Below are 21,125 nucleotides of genomic sequence, written 5' to 3' on the forward strand. Positions count from 1 at the left end.
TTTTTTAACAACAGCCTCTCACAGTCGGCCTGAATTTACTGCAAAAAAATACACTTGATCTTATACCTAAAACATGTGTGTGTTCTTATACAGTCAAAATATATTATAACGATTTTTTAGGGATAAACGAATTTGTTGGTTATTACTAATAGTCGATATAAGCGATATGTACATTTTTATATTAAAGTGAACGTATGTAAATATATATACACATGTTGGTCATTGTTGTTGACTAATTTCAATGAAAATTGGTCACTATAACCGATATATCAATAAATAAGGCATAAAATAAAGTTTGTAAGATTCAAAATATACTCCACTAAAATACTAAAGGAACAAAGTTGTAACGCAAAATTTGACCTAAATTTCAAAGCGTATTTCTGCGAAAAATCATCGAATATGGAAAAATTGTACTTTTTAGTTTTGGAAGCTATTACTCAAAAATTTATTACCTCTTACCGCTTTGCACGGACAGTTGAAATGTTATTCTTAAATTTTAAACAAAGCTTAGTAGCGTACCAAAATTTTCCAAAATTATTTTACTACAAAGTGCACTAAATCCACTCGAAAACATTTTTAGACCAAGATAAATAATCGTCGTATTGAAAAATAAAAGTAAGGGATAACATTTCTCAGCCTTTCAAGTCTTCGTGGTGAATTCTTTCTAACACTAGAAAGTACAAGTTTTCAAATTCGATGATTTTATGAAATGGGTCGTTGTAGTCAATGTATTGATTTATAATTCCAATGGTCACTATATCCGATGTCATTTTTACCGATATTGTTATAAGTGATACATTCATATTTAGGGATTCATTTGGGACCTTTTAATTTTCGTCGATAAAATCTTTTCGCCGCTGATGTCGTTATAAGCGGGTTTGACTCTACTTCCATACAATATACAAGTACTATATATTATGTATAATATATAATACATATATTTTTTATATATAAAATATAAAAAAACTTTAAAAGGGTTGGTTACCCTTATAAACACCCTTTATGCATCATGTAGAGGGTCTACTGGTGTCTGTATACTAGGGTAGAGTCAGTTGTTGGTCCTACTTACTATATGGTATGGTACTTTCTGTATAATAAAAATCAATAATTCAGTATAATTTTAAAAGAAACTACATTCAAGAAAAATATATTACCAAACCAGAAAAAAAAACTTAATACATTATAAATATACATATAATAATGTACGTCAAATAAAATGAATAACTTAGATTATACTTATCCACGGAAAATATACACTTACATTATATTCATTTTATATGAGAAATGTGGTGTCGATGAGCATCCTAGAAATGTCACAAGGCAGTTGAAGACAAACATCATTAGGCATCCAGGAGATTTCATTTGCGTATTGCAAACTGTTTCTGAATGAGGAAACTTTAAAAAAGGCCAATTTTATAGAGGGTCAAAGGGCCTCAATAAATAAAATCGTTGCGGTTATTACAGGACACTGACAAAGCGACAGAACGATTAAGTCATTCCGTTACCAATGAATCGCAATTATCGCAAGAGTTGTCAAGTAAATACGTTGACATAAAACTCTTGCTGCTCTTAAGCAGCTCGAAATAGTTGATGAAGTAGTGACCGGGACCGAGTCAACCTACTTTTCGGTATTACATTAGATGGAAACTAAATTCTCAATTCGGTTATTTTGAGTAGGTACGACATGTATGGTAAGGTAGAAATTAAGTACTCAATCGAATTAATATGAGATAGTTATAAGTGTTTGGTTATTTTTAAAAGGAACAGCTATTTATTTCAGTGATCTTGAACGATTAAAATATTAACTTGAAACGTTTATCACAATTAAATGTATTTTTTAATTATTTGCTTGTCTTGGATCTTTCGAATTCTTATTTATTATACAGTGTATTAAACTCTGAGTATTAAGAAATAAAATTTTATAATTAGTGAGCAATTAGTAATTGGGAAGACCTAAAATCGATTGATTTATGTTTTCGAGAATATAAATTATAAATATGATTGATTAGAACTTACCTCAGCGATTATGAATCGCTCTTAAAATGAACACCATCAAGCATCCACCTACCGAAAACCGTACACCATGCCAACTGAAACAGAAAATTTAAAAAAAAAAATGTTATTCCAGAAATCAGAAATCAGTCGAAATTATTGTAGCAAGAGGGCAATTTTTCAGTCATTTAATTTTTTCGATCGTCTCGTCTAATCTCATTTGAGTTTAAAATCTTTTAGGTGTTCAAATAATTGTTATTAATATCGATCAAACATTTAGCAAAGAATTCGAAGTAATAGAATAGAACAATATTAATATTCTAGCAAAACTCTTGGATTTCGAATAAGTACATTTTCAAAGACTAATAATTAATAAGATTACTTGAAAAATTTATATCATATGTCTAATATTTATCACCTATCTCTCCAATATTAAATCTGATCTGTCTATCCATCGAATACTTATCGAAAATCTGAATTCTTAAAATCGTCTCGCATTGACGTATTATCGCAGCGTCTACGTTTCTCTCGTCTTTCGCGGCCTAAATAGTTTAGAGTGTATTTGTCCGTTTACTTAAAAACCAATGTCTTGATCAAAAAGATTTTTGTAACGAGCAAAATGAGAGACTGTAGAATAGAAACAAATATTTCTAAAGCCATGTTCATGTTTTCCCTCGTACATAAGATAAACGGTATGAAATGTACTTTTGTTGATATAATAAAATAAAATGTATTAAATAATTAATTTTAATATTTGAACGGTGCCTCAAGTTATAAATTTTGTAAACTTCATTAATATTTTATAAATTAACTTACTGTATTACAATACAACTACATATACAATATATATAAAGCTCTCATACTTATATATAGAGCTTCAGAGCTTTAGGTAGTAAACGTTATAGTAAGTACAGTAGAATCTTGATAATCGACACTCCATAAAAACCAGTGGTGTTTCGATTACTGTGTTTGTTCCAATTACTGGGATTGTATGGAAAAAACCATTATCAATACATAGCATAAAACAAAGTCACTTCCCGCTGCCTATCCCTATGTTCCTATGTATGGTTGGATCTATAAAACTACGCAACGGATCTTGATGCGGTTTTTTCTATTAGATAGAGTGATTCAAGAGAAAATTTTAATATAGATACAGTAGAGAAACCATAGAAATAATGAAAGATAGAGAACGCTAGCCTGTAAGCGGATGCGATATGTGAAGCGAAAGAGATGACTGCCAGTTAGTTCCCGTGTGTCCTTGTCTAATACATATATTATACATACTTAATAAGTATATATGTACATATGATTATGACAAGGACACAGAGGAACTCATTCACTGGCTAGCAGACTCCTGGCTTCTCTCTCGCTTCGCATATCGCATCCACTTATAGGCTAGCAGACCCCTGGCGTTCTCTAACTGTATTATCTCATTGAAAGAAACACTGATAATTTTAGAGATAAAACGAAATTGTGAACAAAAGAAGGACCAGTGACGGCATATGAAGTGTAGGTTATAGCACAATAATCTTTGTATTTAAAATTGAAGTTGGCCAGCGAAGCGGGTACTTCACAGCTAGTAAATTAAATAAAGCATTTAAAAAACATCATTGGAGTGTATGTATTCATGTGAGACTGTGCACACAGCATTAAACAGCTACTATTATGTTTTAGAATCAAAACAATGAATCATATTAGATGTATATACAAACAAGCAATATCATTTTTGAGTGATTGACAGAGAGCTCATTACTGGACGTTTCCCATCGAGATTCTACTGTATATATATAATATTCTTATACTTTTACTAGTAAGGTTCAAAGCCTAGCTATACATTTCTACACGTTTATACGAACCTTATACCTTATACACAATATACATATATTATTTATATATTATATTATATATTAAATATTATACATACTTTCATATAACAAAGTTATTTTTTTTTGAATATACAGTCGAAACAGGTTGTAGCGACATCGGTTAAAACGATGAAATTCGAAAGGTCCCAACTGAATTCCTATATAAATACATATATGAATGTATCGGATATAAAAACAACGGTTATAAACGGCAAATAACTTATAACGACCAACGCATGTATACTTGCGTTCAATAAAAACGCGCCACAATCTATATACAGGATGCTTTTTATGTTGACATATACATAAAACGCGATAAATTTAATCGAGTAAAATGCTTTAAACGAAAAATGTAAGTTTCAAAATCACACATCTTATACCGACATCGAAATCGATCAAAGATTTCAGGTTCAGCTAAAACCTCACTCTGATTCAAAACTGGGAAATATTAGACGAGCGCTTTAAATTAGAAAGTTGTTATTTATAAATACGCAAACATTTTTTTGTAAACAGAATAGACAATTTGAACAAAAATGGCCTTTATAGAAAAACGAACCATTTAATTGGATTTAGTGGAAAATTTTTTTCGAAGAGATATCGCAGAAACAATTATACGAAATAACAATTTCGATACCAAAAAAAAAAAAGAAAGTATTTTACGAAAAACTATACAGTTTGTTTTTACCTAAACTCTACAGTTTGCGGAAAAATGTTTCGAATATAAATGTTACTTTTTTAATCAATAACAACTTCCAAATTTAAAGTGTTCGTCTTTCGATTACCAGTTATGTAGTAGAGTGAGTTTTTCATTGAACTTGAAAACCTAAGTACGTTTAATATCTGCGTGAATTGTGTGTCTAAAAAGTTATTTTTCGAGTTTCAAGCATATGCAAACTCAAAAAAGACACTTTGCATTTTAACATTTTTTTTATCATTTTAAGCATTCTGATAAAATCCCAAAAATTAGGAACTAATAAATTAATAAAAAATGTGTATACGGTTTGTATAAATTTATCATATCCTATAGTTGTGATAAATCGAAGAATATATTTAGTATCCGAAACACTTTGTACTAAAAAAAAAGTTAAATAAAAATTGAATTCAAAAAAAATTATGCCAGGTAAAAAAACGGACATAACATAACAAGAAGTTGATAAATTTTGAAATGACAATGACAAATGCTATTAATATTGATTGAAAATATTATTTTATAAATATAAATAAAAATAAAAACAATGCAATGCAAAATGAATTCCATATAATTATTTATTTATAATTTAAAATACACAATAAAAAATAAATAAAATAATATAAAAATATTGTTATTTTTTTACATAACAAACACAGGTAAATGATTTTTTTTATTAATTTCCTTCCTATTTCCAACAATTTTATTACGATTTTTTCCATTCTTCATTCCTTCCTTATTAATAAACAAATAAGTAAGAAAGAAATGTCTTTTGTACGGAGTACTGAGTGTTTCACGACAAATTGTAGTCAACCAGTCAATTTTTTAGCATCTGAGGTGATTTCCAGAGAAAACCCACTTTTTACGTTGTTTCATGCTCATCGCTAAAGCCCATCTAAATTGATCTAGACGGTTGAAATCAATGTCAGTTGGGTTACTGTATAAAAAATGCTTTTCGGAGATGTTACCTTCCCAACAACTCTATCCTCTTCTTTGTGACGAAATATCACGGATTTTCGCAAAGATACAAAATCTGTAAGGAGATTGAGTAATTGTTAAGGAAGTGACCTTTGGGTGGATCTAGTTCAAACGATTTCGCACCTCTACCAAAACTCCCGTAAATTGAGCCAGAGGGTTGGAAATTTAAATAATCAAAACATGAATAAAAATTATCTCGTTTCAATAGGAAAAATATTAAACTATAAGAAGCATCTAGTTAGAGGAAAATATGACCTGAGTGGATCCCTGCAGCGAGTTTTTCTCTTGGAAATATGTTCCTTATCGTACAATTTGTTGATAATGGCTAAACATAAAAAAGTATCCGACATCGTTCATTCTCAACGAGGCCATGGTCTTGTAGATATGATGGCAGCTTCTCATACGGAAGGTCGTCAGGTCGAAACCCCTCCACAACAACATATTTTTTTTAAATCTTTAAGTTTACAACAAACTATCAATTTTTTACTTTATTAAATTAAAAATACTTACTTTATAGCGAGCAAAGTTCCTGTCGAGTTTTCCATGACCCCTTCCGCTCTTTTTAATAATATGATGGATATTTGCATATTACATTTTTTTATATAAAATTGAAAAAGGTTTCTACACAATCAGTCAAAGACCAAAAACAATCAATTGAAATAAAAAGCTATATCTCTACAAAATTATTATACCTATATTATTATTATCAATCAAATTTGGTTTTGATAAAAGATGTTGTCTTTCAGCTTTCAGGCTTTAGCCTTATATTTGTCTGTCTTTTGTTGTCCACAAGTAATATTTTATAAAAATGTCTATTTAAAATCATTATTATAAAATCTATCGTTTTTATAACAAATATTATATGTACAGTCAACAACTCTATAAATATTTTCAATTTAAATTCCAATTTTTAGAAAAGCTCACGATTGACTTTTTGTTCCATAAAATATATCGTTTGTATAAATTTTAGTAATGCCGTCAGTTTAAAGAGTAAATTGTTTTTTTGTTTTTTTTTTTATGGGTATGATTTTTGGAATAAATATAAAAGGTACAAGGAAAGAATTTGCTAAGTAAATCAGACATTGAACTGAGTCGCTATTAAAGGTTTTAAAGGGGTTCCCGTCGCTATTAAAGGTTTTTGGAATTATTTTTGACGAACAATGAAAAGATAGAACTTTGAGGTTTTTGTCACTTATTAATTCATATTTTAAGATTATGTAAAACAAATTGAACAAAAGGACGCTTTCACGATTTCGACTGATTGGCTTATATGAAAGAAGAAAAGGAGACAGCATTTTAATCGAGAAGTCCAAATGCAAGGAATGAACTAGAATTTGAAAATTAGATTTTATGGCAGCATGCTGAAAAAAAAATGTTTGATGACATGGTTTGTTTTTGTTTTTTTGTTACGAAAAAAATAGAAATATTCGGAACTTTGGCATTATTCTAGTTCATTCCATGCGTTTACATGTGTTGAGTCTACCCTCTAAATTTCAAGTGAATTGGTTGAACCTTTCTCGAATTGTGATAGTGAAAAATTTTTAAAAATACACTTTCGAGAAAAATACGTTGTTTCAAGTAGTTACCTGAATTTGCCAACATCTGTCCCTTCTTCACCACACAGGAAGAGCCCCTTAAGCAACTACTAGTAACCACCGTTAATAAGGTTTAATTTTATAGAGTCCATTTACTAGCAATGAAGGGATATACGTCAATATACAGAATTAAACAAGTAAAAACAAACAATTGACTGAGTAAATTGTTAAATTACCATGTATAGACAGTGTTGATTACACAAGCAATTGTTTTTCTACGTCATGTAATTAATTAAAAATAGCCACTCTTACACACAAATTAAAAACAGGATTCTTCTTCTCACTTCTCAGTGAACATATTATTTGCTATAAACAATCACATAATATACAGTAAATATAGGTATAGGTACTTAATAAAATGCATACACATTATATAATACTTAATTTACTCCCTCACGGGTAAACAGTGATGTTTACGAAAAAAAGTTTAAAACAAAAGTTGTTTATTCTTTTATAAGGAACTTTTTTTTTCTTTAAAATTTTGTTCTATCTCTAACGGTTTACAAAATGGGCTATCAGACTCAAGAACGGGCGGACGGGCGGACTAACAACCGTAAATGGACTAATTAGATAATTTTATAAACACATATACCAAAATTATGTTCGTAGCATCAACATTTTTAGTCGTTACAAACTTGGGACTAAATTTAGTATACCTTGATATATTTCATACATACATGCTATAAAAATATGGACAAGAGTTGAAAACAATTCGAAGTAAATAATACATGACATCAATGCATTCAGAGTTATCGTACACTTCGATAACTCGAATGGCTCGGAAGGACAGATGTTTTAGGTTCAATCCAAGCACATTCAATATATATTTTTATTAATATTGAAATCATTGATTGGCGTTTAACTGTACAATATGCATATCTTCTAGTATATTATAATAAAACATATGTAATTTTAATATAAAATGTTCTTCTATGTATGTTCAATTCTATTCTATTTTATCTAACTGTGTATGCAGTTCTTTGTGGAATTTTGTAGTTTTATTTAGTAGTTAGTAGATAGATTTGTAGGTAGGTAGGTAGGTAGGTAGATGGATAGTGGAAGTAGTATATGTAAAAAACATTTTTTTTTTGTATATATCTGCATATTATAATTCTAAACTATAAATGATTGATTTCTTTTGTTCTTTGCATTAGTGTGTCTATAAATATTATATACAGTGGGAGTCTATTCAGCTACACGTTATTTAAGAACGTTGTGTCTTCCTACAATATATTTGTGAAGTAGTTTTGGGGGTATACGCACGATTAGATTATATGAGCTTGTACTGAAATGAGGTAATCAAACAGACACACAGTATGTGATTAGTGGTTAACAATATTTCTACTATAGTTGAAAAAAACCTCTTAAAGCTTCTCTGACTGTGTAGGTCTAAATTATGTCAATTTTAATCACAATTACCTCATAAACGGTGTGATAGGTGATATTGGCTGTCCACAAAGAACAAACTTAGACTGATGAATCATCATCATTTTGAACCATAAATTAAAGAATTCTGTAAAAATTTTAAATAGTAAATGTCAAACAAATCATGGCCAACTATTCTGATATACTCTATGAATTATGACTATTTTACATTTAAGATAATGGTAAACTGTGTATATCAAGAGAGAGTGGACGCTATAACGCGGTGGTTTTCACTTTTAAGCAAAGTGAAGCGGGTATCGATCCAGTAACATACTATATAATCACCCTACAAATATCAAACATTTAAACAATTCATATATAATAATACATATACATATATGTACGTAATGTAATGTTTGTTTTATTAAAAAAAAAGTAAAGTAAAAAATATTATAAAAAGTAAACGGTAAAACCAAACCAAACCACATTTCATTCATATTCGTTTATTTCTTTTTTTTTAATTTCCCTCAAGTCATGTCCAAAATATCTACCATACATATATATATCTAGATACAAACGTCATACAGATACAGATACATTTGTATATAGTGTAGATATTATAGATAATAATATATAGATAAATACCTTCATTATATATATCTTAAGAGTATATATATGTATAAAAATGTTATTATTCATATTATAAAAACCACTAAAATAATTAGATATTACCTACTGACACTGATGTTTGTACACAAACTAGATAGCCTAAACAGAAGGAAACAGTATTGTACTGTTCTTTATACTCTGTATTTTGATTTATTCAAACAACTTATTAATTCATTTAAGGAGTCTCTCTTGTTTTTAATACAAACACACGACATTTTTTTGATTTTTGGAAATATATTACTTATTGCACCATATTTGTTTGCTAGTTGGGAGTTAAAACCAAAGAAACTGCAACAGACACCAAAATCCGACATCTAGGTTACCTAGGAAACCAACTTAATTAATGTTTTATGATTTTAAAAAATTGAGTTGTGAAAGTAATAAAATGGTAAAGAAAACAGAGATAATTTAAAGTACAATGCAATTTTAATGTTATGTCATAATAAATATCCTAATCAAACCAAACGTAATGTACTTACATATTAGGTTGACTACTAAATCAGAAGTATGTCTTTTTTAAACTAATACTACAGTTATTTCATACAGAAAAAACCAAAAGTAGCTATAAAATTAAATTCTTTAACGAATCAAACAAGTATTTGACTTCTAAAATTAATACCTTAAATTTTCAGAAAAATATCATGTAAATAGAAAAAGTAAGCGCTAAATTTATAAGGTATGAAGGCACGAAAGGATTATAGTTTCTACCATGTGCCCACGACACCTCTTGATGATTTTTTTGTTATTGTTTTGAAGAAATTTTAAGGGAAAAAAATATTACATAATATTACGCAAATATGAAAGAGAATAACAACTTAAAAACGTTGGTGGTAATAGCTCTTAAATGGAGTCCGAATCGGCTCCCACGCTAGCACCGTTTTCAGTGGTCACACATAAAAAATTAATTTTCGATTCATCCTTGATATTAAGCGCCCCAAGCTTTTACAAATAGTCGGTTATGAGTGACTTATAGATAAAATTATTTTCTACTTTTTAGAACAATAAAAGCTTGCCCCTTAAAAAGAATTTTTTATTAATCTTTATTAACTTAACTTTTTATTAATCTTTATTGACTAAAAAAATGTATTTATATAAAATATGGTGGAAGCGATGGGAAAATCAGGACGGCGCAACCTTACCATGCATTTTCATCCAAACTTAATGCGCAAGCAAAATTTCAGCTCAATCGGTTGATGATATCTACTTCGAAATTGAGTTCAAAGAATCCACCGCAACATACATACATTGCAAATTAAATAAAAGCTTTTAAAAATTTTCTTGAAACACAAAAGTATTTGCTTGCTACCATGAATTCAACTTCTTTTAATTTTTTTGTTTAAATCAACATCAAAGACTCAAATTTTACCTCTTAAAAATAACCTTTCCATCATTTTATACAGTAGCAATCGCCTAACTTAAGCTATCTAAACCTATTTAAAACATCTCTGCACATCATATATAAAGTCCACATTATTACAATACACAAATGAATACACATATATCTTTTAATATCTGTTTTGAACATATTAATTAATAATAAAAAATATTATTTTTAATATCTACAACCAAAAAAAATATTTAATAATATACCACAAAAAATATAAATATATCAAAAACAAAATATTAAATTAATATTGTAATAATAATATTGTAAAATTTTTAAAAATATGATAAATATCTTACGAATAAATAAATAATTAAAGGTCTAATTAAAAAGTATTTGTAATAATTCTTATATTAATTAATATTATTAAAAGAAAAGGCTTCTTTAATTTTTTTTTATTTCAACTGATTTAGATTTTTTTTTTTTTTTTTGGTTAGAATTGTGACATCAAATTTTGTTAATATTAAATAATATATCAACAATTCTGTTTAAAGTTATAATTAAATTAATACAAAATTAAATTTATTTGTCTCGAGGATATACCTATGAAAACTTATTCAATCCGACTATCAAATACATATAAAATCGGTTATAACGTACAGGCTATAACAGCATTGGTTATAACAACATATCGGTTAAAGCGACCAATATTTTTGGAAATTATTAGCCAACATATCGGCTATAACGACCAATGCATGTACAAACACACTTTTGTTACATGTATGTACTTTTCCACTTAAACTAAACAGCCAAATATTAACATTTTTTAGCCATAAAAACTTTATTTTGGGTCTTATTAACTTTGTTTTGGACCTCATTAACTCATATATCGATTATAGCGGTCAATTATCATTTAAAATAAGTCAGCAATAATGGCTTCATATGTCTAATATAATGTCTAATAGAAAAAGTTACACACTGAGAAGTTCTTTCAAAGTTCCATTAATGAAGTATTTTTTAATGAATTATTCACTTATTACATAGGATTCGTTTTGAAAAAAAAAAGTTCGAGAGGTGTCGTGGAACACCCGGTAGATTCTAGATTACTTTCGTTTCTTGGTATATTATAAATGTAGCGCTTACTATTTTTTTTACCTACAAGATATTTTTCTGAAAATTTAAGGTATTTATTTTAAAAGTCGAATACTTGTTTGATTCTTTAAAGAATATAATTTTATAGCTACTTTTAGTTTTTACTGTATGAAATAATTGTCTATTAGTTTAAAAAAGACAAAATTCTGATTTAGTAGTCAATCCAATATGTGAGTACATTACGATTGGTTTGATCAGGATATTTCTTATGGCATAGGATATAGAAAAAATGCATTTAAATATTTACAAGCAATGTAATAAATGTAAAAAAATAAGTGAGTTCCATGTAATGTAAAAATATAATTATTAGTTATAATTGTAACGCATCAACAAATAATTACAAACAAACAATACATACAACTTACAACAATACACAAACAAATATAATAATTATTTGCATTTTTTTGGTATGTAAATAAAAATAAACAATTGTTTGTTATTGAAGTAGGTAATGTAGGTAACTTTAACTAATTATTAACTATCATAATTATTATTAAATGTAAATAAAGACATTTAATTTATTTTTTGAATGAATTTGTTTGCAAGAAAACATTACCTTTATTTGAAGAAGATTGTTTTTAAAAATCCCTTAGTTGCGTTTTTATTTAGCATGCAATTATTTCCCGTGTATAGAGGTCGTGTATATAGGAAGTTGTATGAAACCATTGTATTTAAACTATACATACATTAAGGGGTGTTCTAGAATAACCACACATGCACAAATATAGAAAATAATTCTAACCAAAGAGGCTCATTTAAAGACCCAAATGACTTTATGACCCCTTAGAAAAATTCGAAAAAATCGTAAAAAATTATTTGTTTCGGAATTTGATGAAACTCAGTTTATAAGGTAATTTTGACCCAAGAAATTCAAAAATCGAGTTTATTTGGAGATTGGCCGAGAAATATTCGAAAAAAACGATATTTCGGATCGATTTCCGGTATTATCTCGAGAATTATTCGCCCAATCGTTAAATGAAATCGATTTTTGTATTTTTTGGGTCAAAATTACCTTATATACAGAATTTTATCGAAATTGGAGACGATAAATTTGTATCGATTTTTTGCGATTTTTTCAAGGGGTACCCCTTAGAAAAATTCGATAAAATCGTAAAAAATTATTTGTTTCGGAATTTGATGAAATTCAGTTTATAAGGTAATTTTGACCAGAGAAATTCAAAAATCGAGTTTATTTGGCGATTGGCCGAGTAATTTTCGAAAAAAACGATATTTCGGATCGATTTCCGATCGATTTACCTATACCAAAATTTTTTTCGTAGCATCAGTATTTTTAAGCGTTACAAACTTGGGACTAAACTTAATATACTATGTATATTTCATATATACATGGTATAAAAAAGGTTATAGTCATATACGTAAGCCAGTTTCGATACAAAACGGCCCGCTATAAAAAACAATAAGCGCATTTTTCTCGAAACTACGTTTTTTAAACCAGTACGATCGGAGAAATTTTTAGGTAGCGTTTTAAAGATATATTGTCTAGTTTGGATCCTCACTTTTGTGGTATTGTTGATTTAGAGGTTTTCAAATTTTTTTTCAGCTTATTATTTTGACTCTACAGGACGTGTTGGGTATAAAGTGATATTTTTCGCATTCGGCGAACAGAAAACAATCAATGAAAACTCAGTTTTAATAAATAAAAATTAAACATCATTAATAAAAAAAATACATAGTCTTTAAAAACCTATTCATTGTTTGTCGTCAATTGCATATATAATAAATTACATTTATTTATTTAATTCATGCAAAAATATAATAAAAATAAAATTATAAAATAAATAATAGAATAAAAAATTATATAGAAATATATATTTACAAATTAATTATTAAAAATAATATCTAATTATTATACATAAATATTAGATTATTATAAAATAGTTAATATCTATTTGAAATTAAATATTACAATAATTATCTGTAATATCAACAGTGCAGAACATAACCATTGTAAAGTTAATTCATAGCTAATACCTACCTACCTACTTGCGTATCTACCTACCCACCTTTAAGGTACTGCGTTTAAGGTCGATAAAGTAAGAAGTCTTCTTCATTCAATAATTATTTTTATTCATTATTTTAAATGCAATTATAAATAATAAAAATATTAATAGCAAATATAAAGTTATTGTCAATAAACATTGTATTTTTTATGTTTTTTTTTACAGCTGGAAATGTCATATTTTCTTTTTCATTCGAACTTATTCTTTGAGAAAAATTACATTATATACTTTTGATAAAAGCAAATTTTCCGAATTATTAATGCACAGATATACAAACAGTATCGTGCAAGAAAAAAAGAAAAAAAAAACACAAATTAAACCAAAAATTGCACAGAAATGCAAAAGATTTCGAGAGATAAAAAATACCAATTAAAAAACTAATTACCCTAAACCTGCAAGGTAGTGTACCACATAACTAATATTTTTAATTAATTACTAATACAGTTATTTGTATTTTCAAATAATTTTTATCCTGTTGTATATTTTCTTTCATTTTTTTTTTAGGAATTGTATTTTTTCAAAACCAAATCGACTACAAATCGCACTGAATATTTTAAAAAATGTAGACAGAAGAAAAAAGCACAAAATGATTTTACAAAATTGAACATATGTGCATAATCAATCATTCAAGCCAGCAAAAAAATCAAAAAGAAACATAGTTCCCACTGGGTATCCCGCGACACCTCTCTTTTTTTTATTGGTCTTTTGTTGTATACGACTGAGTTCTCACCACCTTTTTTTTTTTTAAATATTATAAAATAAAATAATTAAATATATAAACGTAATATCTGATATAGTATATACCTATGAACGAACGCAGTGTGTGTGTATATACAATTCATGTGTAATAAATTTGATAGTTTTCAGATGAATGCATTATAAACTAATTACGCGTAGGTGTTAATTCATTATACAAATCATTACACACAAATTACATATATAAATATGTATATATATAATACAACAGTATATACTATATAGATATCTACCTACTAATAGTATATATACTATAAATTGCATAAAAGTATGTATATTACTTTTAATGAAATTTATAAATTAATTTTTTTTAAATGGATTTTCTAAATTCAATCAAAGTCAAAACATTCACAATATGTCCAACTTTTCAAAATTATTTCTGTTCAGGATTCAAAATTAATTTTAAGGAAATGCGAGCGCCAGAGCAATTTTGGATAAAATAGTCTAAGATCTAAAGAATGAAAGTTATTTTTTATGAAATATAAAAATAAATATCTCTGTAAAAAAGTGTGGTCAAGACTACTTTTAGTTAAGTAAAATTTTTTGAAATTTTTCACTGACTTGCATATCTAACGAACTTTGATCTACTCGAAAGTAAAAGCCATAAAGAATATGCAGCAGCTGTGTTGTCTACCTCTTTTTGTTCAGTATTATCGCATTTATACATATTGTGAATAGTAATTACGTTAATATGTTAATTCATTGACCCGCATATCTAAATAAAGATAACACAGGTCTGCGACTAAAAAACTGCATAGGATTCTTTTACATTTTCTTATAGATTTCGACCTCCCAAAAACAGGAAAACTATTGAAAACATTCACATAGGTTTTTATAGATATTAGTAACAACATAAACTAGTCTTAAGTAGTATTATATAGTATTTTATAGTAATATTATATAAAACTAGTCTTAAAGTAGTAGTATTATTGCACAATAAAAATAAATTAGCTTCGCTTCCAATGGGTTATTCTGTTCATATGGAAGAAAACTAACTATTAACTACAATTTGACCATTACCCTGGAAAGAATCAAACATCAGGACCATCAATGGATGGTTGGTGGGGACTTCAAAATACTCACGATGCTATATGCTACGATATTTTGGATGTTTTGATTACCCAGTTATTCCCTAATTAAAAATGTAAATAAAAATTTTACAAATACAAATTGCTTGAAACTGTCCAATTTACCTAAATATTTAACAAATAATCCAAAAATTGTTTTATTTACTGAACTTTGTAGGATTTATGTTGATATCGGGAGTCGAGAGAAACTCAACCAATTTCTAGAGTCTCCCACGCAAATCGGGAGAAATGGCAACCCTAAGTTTTCCAATAATGTTCAATTTCCACAATCAATAGTAGTTTAGGAAATTGACAGTTCGTGATAAGGCAATACTTATGTTCCACTAAACTTGGTTGGAAAATCCGACATTTTCACGATAATCGATTTTTAGTTGCTGAAAGGAGTTAATTGGAAAATATTTGCCTGGCGTCTAAACTGTGTGTTTTCTAATACACAATAATTCTATAACGGAGTGGTCAGACAATCATTTTTAATTTAATCCCTTCCAAAAACCGAATATATCAAAAACGTTAGAGGAAACAAAATACTTGTCTTATCACTAACAAGGATTGAACAACATTTTTATTTACTACATTTACTTATTGTGCTGAGAACATATGTAAAGTGTTTAAATGATTAACTCTTTTTATAGTTGTCTAACTTAAGTAAACAGTTCAAAAGCCTAGAACTATTAAGTTTACAAATGTAAAAAGTAAGTTCTTCATCTCAAAAGTTGTATATATAAAAACCTAACAGCTTTCAAATTGGATAACTATTTTGTATAACAAGTTAACCACATGGAATAATTTTTTTACAAAGGAACAAAAATAAATAAATAAAACAATTTTTTAATCAATAAATTTAGAACACCCGCTTCTGTTAAACAAGTACAACACAGCAATGAACCCAAAAAAAATTATGGGGATGAGTTTAAAAGTATAAAAAAAATAAATTTCATTAAGTAATTTATAATATACAATTAAGTAGTACTACAAGGGATTGGTGTTTTTTGGTGGAACGGTTTGGTTAGTTAGAGAGTTAGTTAGCAAATAACTACTGCTAGCTGTTACTATACTGTGAAGCGTTGTACCTTGGTTCTTCTCAAGTCTATGAGATAGTAACTACAAATGGAGACAAAAGTTACTTATCAAGAGAAACGTCTCATCATACTTTACAATCAGGGATAGTGATGGGAACCATACATACACTTTTGTTTTCAAAATAAAAATCAGCAAGTGAAAACAAACAAATGACTGAGTAAATTGTTGAAATACAATCTATAGACAGTGTTTATTACGCAATCGTTGATTTTTACAAGTCATGTAAGTAAACAAAGCCAGTCACTCTTAGGTAGACACAGCAATTAAGCAATGCTGATGCAGTACACAAAGACTATTTCCATCGCTTTGTTTCAAAAAAAAGTCGTTAACTACACACAAATAAAAGGTACAGTAACCTCCCATATAAAAAAAAGTTTTCTAAAAACATTTTTTTCACCCTTCTCTTAAAGTGAATTGAAATATTTAAAAAGCATCTCTCTGCAGTGTTCCTTATGCATCTCTCCCATCTCACATCTCCCATCTTCCATATACATATTTATTCACATAGTCAGTCAGCATTCATATAATCATTTATAAATAATATATAATATTTTTTTTATTATTAAATTTAGAGTTTGATTAAATTAAACAAAGATAAATGAACTAAGAACGAACGCATTGCATTCGATTCATTCACTGAATGAGCATGGAGCTACTTTGGTGTGCTTACTTATGTGAATGCTATAAAATTGATTAAATTATAGGTTATATATATATATTTTTTTTTTTAAATATAAGTTATTTTACTATTTAAGTTCAAGGGCTTTTTTTATATCCTTGCCTGATGTATTTTTTATATGGGGTGCTACTCACCAACTAACGAAACTTTTTGCCTGTAAGGTTAAAACTTAAAATTTTGTTAACAGGGTATTCTACTATCTTTTAAAATTTACTTTAAAATGTTGATTTTCCTAATAAAAAGTCATAAAAATCTATATTTCGGCAATAAAATACGCTTTCTTGCCATAAAATTAAATTAAATTTTAAACTTTTTTTTATTCTCACAAAAAACGCTGTCAGCCATTTTGTTGACGTAATATTGGTAAAAACAACAGTCGTGTTTGTAATAATTATACGTATAAATAAAGTTGATGGTAACATAACCTATAATTACTATGAAAGCCATAAAAAAAATTAGTAATTAAAGTACCTATATTATTTTTGCCTAAATGATCTCCCATCATGGCGGCTCGTGCTTTAGATCACGTGATATGTAGAAGAAAAATTACGACTTTAATTTTAATATAATAAAACAATAATGTGCTTTTATAACTCAAAATCAGAAAATTTAAATATACTTCTACATAAATTTTTTTTAATCAAATTTTATAATTTATTTTTCATTACCGAAAGTACCCTATTATGAAAACGTTGATATTACCAAACTTTCATACTTCTCAGTGATTCTAGATTTCAATCAGATCCCAGGACTATCTAGAAAAAAAGTTATTAACTTTTAAATGAACAACCAAACAAATTGTCATGTTTTTTTGAATCCCGATTTCAAGTTTGAATGTTTCCAAGCTAAGGGTGAAGTTCCCTTACAAAGTTAAGCGAATTTTTTTAGAGAAACATTCAATTAAATAGTAATTCACTGAAATGATTCACAAACGAGTTTCAACCTAATGAAGACTTCTGCTCAAAATTTGACAACAAATATGAAATAAAGAAAAAATTAATCGTCTATGTCTTTAAATCAAACCTTAATTACAAAGCAAATATAGTTTAAAAAAGTTATATTATTTAGGATATATGCAGATAATAAGACCAAAATATCAGCATATTTAGTATTACAAAAATTTTACGAAATACGAAGGACACCATTTTTTTTAAGAACACCCGGTATATATTTATTTTCATCATATTTCTTTATTTATAAATACATATATATATATATATATTTTTTTTTTTTTTTAATTAGTATGTATGTAAGATTAATTTATGGATTCCATAATATACTCAAACACCGATTTTGGAATAACATTGTATATCGGTTAAGTGTATATCGTTTATCGCGCATAACAGAATCATTGACAGAAAATTTAACTAAAAATAAAATTTAGTAAAAACTAATCCAATAAGTCATCTTTCAGTTAGTAATGAAATTAAATAATACATAACTGATATCAATTTTGGATACTAAATCTATTTTTTTTAACTTGATATTTGTACAAAAGTAAAATCTAACTAAAAATAAAATTGTTTCAAACAAAAGTTTGATCTTTTAAAAGTCTCGATCCATTTCAAATGCTTATTTAAATTTAAGTGGAGAGGTTCTAAGTTGAATAGCCATTAACTTCATTTTTTCAAATTGATCCCTATATTTTTTGTAGCTGATTTGGATGTTATAGAGGAAATAAGAAGAGAGAAGAAAATTTTTTATTCGTTTTATTGTGAAAAATAACTACAGTATATATATACCGCAGTCGCAGTCATCTTGCTATGCTATTAGACAAGAATTCGCAAACAGAAAATTGAAGAAAACCCACACAAGCATAGTTGGTTGCCAGTTCCGCTAATAATAATTGACAAACTATCTTTGTCGGGAATCAAATAACGACTAATTCGCGACTCAAAAATTTTGCGAATAGGGCAATTATTATAGTTTTTTGCAAAAATCAATCAACTTGGTGAATAAATGTAAATTTTTTTAATTTAAATTATTTCTTTTCAATATGTGATTTGACCAAGAACAGGTTCATTTCAAGTAAATTCGTACTATGACCATAATCAACTTAAAATATATAATATTTTTTATGTAGTTATATATAAATAAAATAACGTATAATATAATTATTTTATTAATAAATAATAATTTTATTCTTATTTATATAATACTTCCAATGTCTGTCCGTAGAATTAAAATTGGTACAGACAAGACAAGATATTACAAGATGTATATAATTTAAATTATATATCTTATTTTATTTATTGTTTAAAAAATAATATATTTAATAAATAATAAATAATATATATATCGATAATATGATTAATATTATTAGTTGAAAATTCAACTTCGATAATAATAGATTTAGTATCAGAATAAATATTATTATGTATAGACAAAAAGTTGATCCACGAATACTTCTACTACAGCTTATACTAAAAAAAAGTAGCTTTTTTGTACAGGTTCTGAAACCGGATCGCGCGGTTTTCTCATAACTGATGATTTTAATGCGAAATTTCACGAACGATACAAAAAATAAATGTTAAATCAGCAAATAATAAAAATTAATTATAAATTAATTTTTAGTCGGGCCACGTTTAGAAAAATATAAATTATTTAGAGGCCGGCTAGAGGTCGATTTTCATAAGCTGACGATTTGCGAAAAAATGTTTTAGATATATAAAAATTTTAATTTTCTTTTGAGGGTCAACATTGGACTTAAAGTGTTATTCTATCTCTTACGTTTTAGAATCTTAATTGACTATTAAAGCAACCCCGGACATCTAGATCCAATCTGATATCAGAACATGATGGCCCCTATCAAGCTCTTCAACTTTTGTTTAAGATATTTTTTATTAGTTATCTACAAAACGACCTATTAGCCGTTATAGTTTAAATGTCCCGGCACAAATAAAAAAAATTGTAGCGCAGGACCTGCGTTAGCTATGCAAATTTCCTCAGAGATTGAAAAAAGAGCACATTCTTCTTAAAGTCGTATATTGCATTTTAATTTTTCAAAAATTTGTATTTCGAAAACGGGTACTTTTTTGTTTAAAACTGATAAAAAAAATACAAAAATATTTATTTAGAAAAAAATAAATAATTTGTATTTTGCCCAGAAACAGAAATTTTTTCAAAATTCTATTATCAATACAAAAGCAATAGCTTCATTCCCATCGGAAATTCGCTAATAAGAAATGAATAATGCGAGGTAAAATAAAAGTTTTTATTCTGTTTGCGGAAAATTTTTTTTTTTTATTGATATGCAAAATAACAAAAATTAACATAAATTATATAAAAGATATTAGTAAATCCACAAAATTAAAACGTAAATATTAGAAATCAAAAATTAAAATTTATAATAAATTACTATAAAACTTGTACTGTTTTAAATAAACTCATGAAGTAACAAAAATTTTGTTAAAAAAATAAATTTCCATATTTAAAAACTATGCACTACCGACCTACCGTATTATGTTTGCATATTTAATAAAAATATATTATAATTAGTTTACCCTATAAAAAAAAACGACATGTCCTCGACATTATTATATTGATAAAATAATTTAAATAATTCATTAAATATTTATAGTATTGTTTGTATTTTTTAAAACATTGATGTACATTAAAAACTCAAGATCGCTCAAAATTTCAATAGGATATTATCGTTAGTCAAAAATAAATCATGAAATTTGAAAAAAGTTAAAATTTGTGTAAAAATATACATAAATATTCTGATTTCGAGTCATAAAAGCACTTTTTTCTTAATAAAAATATTAAAATTAAAAATCGTAATTTTTAAACTGTATATCACGTGACCTGAAACGTGATAACCTGCTGTGATGTCATATATTTACATTATAATCAGATGTCTATGAATATATC

General features: G+C 27.2%; 1 protein-coding gene across 1 annotated transcript in view; it reads right to left on the reverse strand.

The window, feature by feature from the left end:
- LOC123296756 (protein bric-a-brac 1-like) overlaps window positions 1-21,125 on the reverse strand; it is a 461,654-nt gene that overhangs the window by 400,236 nt on the left and 40,293 nt on the right. The window contains exon 3 of the mRNA XM_044878401.1: window positions 2,017-2,090. The gene's annotated coding sequence lies outside the window, so the exon portion shown is untranslated. The remainder of the gene's footprint in view (window positions 1-2,016; window positions 2,091-21,125) is intronic.

The sequence above is a fragment of the Chrysoperla carnea genome, chromosome 3, assembly GCF_905475395.1.
Source record: "Chrysoperla carnea chromosome 3, inChrCarn1.1, whole genome shotgun sequence".
Taxonomy (NCBI): domain Eukaryota; kingdom Metazoa; phylum Arthropoda; class Insecta; order Neuroptera; family Chrysopidae; genus Chrysoperla; species Chrysoperla carnea.